This window comes from Melopsittacus undulatus, chromosome 10, assembly GCF_012275295.1.
Source record: "Melopsittacus undulatus isolate bMelUnd1 chromosome 10, bMelUnd1.mat.Z, whole genome shotgun sequence".
Classification (NCBI taxonomy): domain Eukaryota; kingdom Metazoa; phylum Chordata; class Aves; order Psittaciformes; family Psittaculidae; genus Melopsittacus; species Melopsittacus undulatus.
In genome coordinates, this window is record NC_047536.1 from 18,161,517 (window position 1) to 18,167,516 (window position 6,000).

Here is a 6,000-nt window from a genome sequence, read left to right on the forward strand (position 1 = left end):
ATCACTTTCATAGCCTTTAGCTGTTAATAACTCTTCCGTAATTATTGTAATTTAGAAACTGCTCCCTGGTAATCACCCCCTGATGTATTAATGAGGGTGGTTATATGCACTCTCAATTAAAATTTGAATAATATTTCAGAAGACCTTCTGTGGACAGCACTATCAGAGAAGAAAACAATGTAATTTGAGTCATGGAAGTTTTTTAAATGCTTTGCGAATCTATTTTCATATCAAAACACTAACTATGGTAGTTAGTATCATATCAAAATACTAACTATGGGATGGTAGGAATTTGGTACATCACACAGCTAAGTTAAGGCATTCTGAGCTTAACAGCAATACTTTCTGAAACAGAAAAGGTCTGGAAAAAGAGTAGGTTTGATCTTGTGCTGAAATGATAATTTCACAAAGCAACTGATTTATCTTGAAATATCCAGATTGCTGAAAAGACTGTGGGCTTCAAAAAGAAAAAAAAGCAAAAATGTAATAGTTCTATTTATTGATCTGGTCTAGTTATAACCACCATAACATTGGGACTTAAGTATTCTCTCTCACTTGATGGGGAATTCATTTGGTAGGATAGCACACAAAGTACTTCAGTGCCCAGTGGTCTGAATCCCGCCTTACCAACCAATCAGAAGTTTGGGAGTTAGTCTTGTTATCGTCTGATTTTTACTCAGATGGCTCTATACAGCTTATTAAAACACTACTGAAAATCCTGAGGAGTAAAAGACTGTCTCTACAGTCATAACAGAATGACAAGGACCCTTGTCCTTGGGGAGGTAATGAGCTTGGGGAGGTTTTTCTGAACAGCTGTTTATTCCCATGGAAAACCCAAGAAGAAAGATCCTCTTGTGACAGCAGTGACAAATGTATATGATTGAGTAGGAAATTGCTGCTTACACAGTAAATACGTAATGTAATGCTGTCAAATTTCAGTCTACTCAGACTGTGGGAGGGACTTGGCACAGAGGATGTCTACCCTCCTGTTCATCCTTTCCCTGGCCAAAAGTGGACATACCAGTGAGGATGTGACATTGTCCCCATTTTCATCTGTGATGGAAATGGACAAATAATTTCTTTCAATCTCTGTATCCAAGCACTACACTCCAGAAAAGCAAGACCTATCTTGAGACCCCTGGGGTCCTGTTAAAGCATGGGCAAATGTTTCTATTAGTTTACAAATAGCTACTTGTTTCCCAAGAGCCTGTCCAACTTCAGAATAAATAAATAAAACCCCCAAAAAAATGAACAGAAAAAGACCCCAAAACAAAACTCTCAAAGCCTCACATAAAAATTCATAAAATTCAGGGAACACTAGCAGCCATCTCTAGAGCTGAAAAGATTTGCAGATTCCTGCATAGGTCTGCTATCAAAATCTTTAGGCATCTCTCAGATACTAGGCATCTGTCCTGGAGCTATACAGCCTTAGTCTTTAGTTATACTTTACTGACTTTAAAGTGATTAAGTTTCCCCAAGAACTGAAGTTCTCTGGAACAAATACCAGAAAAAAGCCCTATGCAGATGTTCCCTGTCTGTCTTCAGGTGAAAATAAAAATGTGCCTTAAATTGCAGCTAAATTAGTTATTTAAAAAACCAAACAAACAACAAAATCCAAGCTTGACACTGGCAAAATCTACAGAAAATGTCCAAGCAAGGACTCAACCCTAATGAGCAGAGCTGGGAGGGATCATGCAGGGGGCCATGATCCAGTGCACTGTCACACTATCAGCCACACCAGGGACTGACTGCATCACTGTTGCTGGAATTACACCAGAGCAAGCCTTGGGCAAGAGAAGAAGAAATGAAGTGCCAATGAGCAGATTGCCCTGAATCACTCTGGTTCATATAGACTGTTAATCTGGCCATCTGAGGCCTCCCAGGAACACACAGTGATTGCTTGAAGAAGGGAGAGAAAAAGCAAGACTGAGATGCTTGCAGAGCAGAGAAAAACAAGGCAGGAACAGGTTTTAGGGAACCTTTTCCAGTCCGGAGGGCACTGCATGATTTAGAAAGCATTGAACCAAATTTAAGAAAGGAAATTGTATTTAAAAAAAATAAATTCCAGAGTTATTTGCAGATATATCTGTTATTTGTGTAACTACTCTGAAATGGGCGTTTCCAGATGAGACAGTGCCCTACAGCCAACACAATGAGTCTGCTTATAGTGCAATAGCGTCTTCAGGAAATATTAGCTGGGCTGCTGCTGTGAAGTTCAGCCTTTTTTATCAGCAAATCATTTTCTCCCTGTAGTTTGCTGTTGTGCCAAATTGCAGTGCTGAATCTGAAGAAAATTCTCTACCAGCATTACATGTATGAATTGGAAATTCAAGGCTACCTGTAATATCTTGATCAATCAGTAGTACTTCTGACAGAACAAAACCTGGATACCAAAGCTGTGGCAATTCAGATTTGGTACAAAATGAGCACAATTTCTTTTTCAAGTAAAACACCCCCAGATTACCCATGCAATATAGGGCAGGTTATTGCCTGTATTGCTATTAAACATTGCTTTACCACAAAGATTAATATCTACCATTAGAGGCAAATCATATAGTGTGTCTCACTGAAAGTGTAATTGCGTTAACGTGGTTATTCTTCTCACCATTACTGGACATGAAAACTAACAGACTAACAATTATCCATGGATCACTGCTTTACAAGATAGTACAAGTACGATTTTGTTTGATTCAAACAAATACACATTTCTTTCTCACTAGGAAAAAAAAAACAACTAAAAGTTTTTCCATATTTTCTAATTTTAAAGATTCAGAAAACAAACAGTAGAAAATAAAAGCTAGACATTAGCTCAATCTCAAATCCAGTGGGAGCAGCTCTTCAAGTCAATAGTTCAACACAGAGGATGTTTTCTTAGCCCACTTCAATTCCCATATCTTCCTGAGACATTCCCACCCAACAGCAACTCCCACAGCCTGTGAAATATTCCTCAATGAGGTTTATCCAGTCTAATCTGCTAAAACCCTCCCATTTTCCATAGATTATTGAAACATTATTTATAACAGGAGCAGGTGCTTTCAACAACATCTCCCAGTTGAGCAGATGTCTCTTTCTTCAACTATATAGGCAAAAGTACTTCTAAAAAGAAACAAAAATCTCCTTAAAGTAATAATTTACAGAGAAACTCATGCTTTTCAGATATCACAATGAGTATAAGATCTCAGTTTGCCACAAAATAGAGAAAAAAATACCTCCAAAGCCCCTACCACATAATCTTTTCCTTTCCAGAAAGAAATAAACTCTGGAGTAAAAGAAGTTGACTTCTTGGCAGATCGAGTTCACTCACAGGACTCTGGAAATAACAGACCCATTCCTGAGTTCTAAGGCCACACATCCTCTTTCCCCACTTTCTTCTCACATCCATACAGAAGGTTCATTTACTGCTTTTACAGAGCCTTCAGTCAGGCTGTTATTTTGCTCTCTTAAAGCTGAAAATTGAGGCTGTACAAGTGCTGCATCACAGCCATTTATGACCTGAACACAATCAGACTCTTCCCCTACTTAAAAGCCTTATAGGTTTCAGGTTTTTTTTTCTCCTTGTTTATTTGAGAACAAGTAGATATTTGGCCTTAAAACTAACTTTTCCTAGCTCAGGTCTTTCTTAGGCAATAGCAGCATGTGGTGACAACTGTATAGACAACTCTATTGACAGCAAAGTAAACTCTGTGTGTCTTTAAAGAAATATCTTTTTAAATTATCCCCAAAGGCTCAAAAGTTGTTTCTCAAAATAGAAAAACATTTGTAATTTTAGTCTTACCTAAGGAAGTGAAAATGTCTTTTTAAGTCATAAACCCAAGACTGCAGCAGGGATGTTCACAACTTCTCAGCAAACCTCCTACCTACACCTTAGGACTGTAAGTTAATTTCAGGTTACTGCTGAAGATGAGAATATAGCTAGGAACAGGGATGCAGAAAGGAACAGAGCCTGGTGCCCAGGTTTTGTGCAGGAAAGCCCTGAGTTTATGTATTGCATTCACAAAGCAGCTGAAATAAATCTCAGTTTTCCACAAAACCTGATTTAGCTGATTGCTGAGGGTGAGTGACCACACCTGGTAGCAAAACTGCTCTAGTCTGGCTCAACATAAGCAAGAAAAAGTGTAAATAAATTCAACCCACAGAGGAGAAAGCAATTGCCTGGACTGGCTTTTTTATTTTTCTCCTGCAGCCTGTGTTATCTGTGTTTTCTGATTGTTTCTCACACTTCCTACTAAAATCTTTGATTCCTGGTGACTTCTTTTTGGATATCATTTGCAAAGCAGTAGAATGGGGATTAAAAAAATGTATTTCATGCAGTTGACTTTCTGGAAGGCTGAGAACAGCAAGGCAACACCAGTGAGCAGATGGTGACATCACTGCTAGTTACTAAGAGGGATGAAGCTCTCAGTAACTGATGTCTGTGGAGATGAGTGACTATATATATATATATATATATATATATATACATATATATATATAAATCTCTATATACAATCTGTTTCCTTTCTACACATTCATTTAGTTCTAGCCAATATCAAAACCCTTTTCCTGTAACCTCCTGAATCTTTTTGCCATTATAAAAAATAAAGGTAATTTTTATTATCTCATGTCTGTCATTCATATCTGCATGCACCTTGCTGGTGGAAGAAAACAAACTGAAAGTACAGCACAAAGTATTTCAGTAACACTGTCATGAACAGTGTGCCAGGGGTTCCAATTTAGGAAGTCACATCTGCCCTAACACATTGTCAGAAACTGCTGCCCTGGTACAAGGTGCTGCAGATGTGAATATGTGCTAATCCCTGAGCTGCCACAGACTCTCTCCAGAAGTAGGTGGGAGCTGGTACTTCAGCCTGCTAAACCAAATGTGTGGATGTGACACACATCTGGCTCTGCCACCCCTCCCAGAAAGACTCTAGCAGAGGAAAAGGTAGGCTGCTTGAGGTGGTAAAGTTTGTTATAAGGTGCCAGGGCTGAGCTGTCAGAGCCCTAATCCTGGTCTCATCACATCTCAAAAAATGAAATTATACACATGGGATCACTCCCTGTGAGACAAGCGGGGACAAACACCACACTTACCCAATCAGTTTGGTGTCAAGTCATACTTCCTTCAAGGGGAGAGAAGGACAGGCAAGTCCAATAAAGGCAATTACCTTTCAAGAAAAATGAAAACACTCTGATTGAATTTTAGATTAACTCAGAAGTTTTCACTGGACTGAACCTCCCAGTTAGGTCAAGTTTGAACAGAGGCACTGCTTTGGAACAAAAGATCTTAAAAAGCACAAGACAACAAAAACTCACAGCTTTTGATGCTGAGGCAGAACACTATGGTATTTGCCAGCGAAACGTATCAGTGGTCCACTCTGATCAGCAGCCAGCCAGTAGGGCTGGCTTATGGCCTTTGATGCATGGTGGTGCAAGATACTCACACATTTAGGATGTTAAACCATGAAAGAAATGCCTTCAGATCCTCATACCTCAAAGGCAAGAAACTATTGCAAATAAACAAGATCAAACTTTAAAGTATCTAAAGATTAGAAAGATTTTGTGATGCTAAGCAGTGAACCCGCAGGACATCCCAAATACTCAGTTTTCAACAGAGATCACAGATGTACTTTCAGTCCCAGTAATGAGAAGAAACAGTAGGTTGAGGAGTGCAAGGATATTAAGAAATTATTTTTGATGTGTGAGTCAACAAAGCAAAGAGTATTAACCATGTATGACCCTTATGGGCTGACTCCAGGCTTCATCTCTGGGGAAAGAATAAGAAACACACAATTGCTGGTGCTGGCAGGGAAGCAAAGGAGAAAGAGCTGTAGCAGCAGCAGAGCTATGGGGGTCTGAAATGTATCAGCTACTGTGCATATACCTTCTCTGGGGGGAGCCTGAACAATCTTAGAGCATAAACAGCAACAGCTGTTTGTACCCTCATCCTGCTCTGGGTAACAAGGGAAGTCTTTCTTATCATTAGGAGAAACATTCAAGAATATGTATGTCAATGTCCCA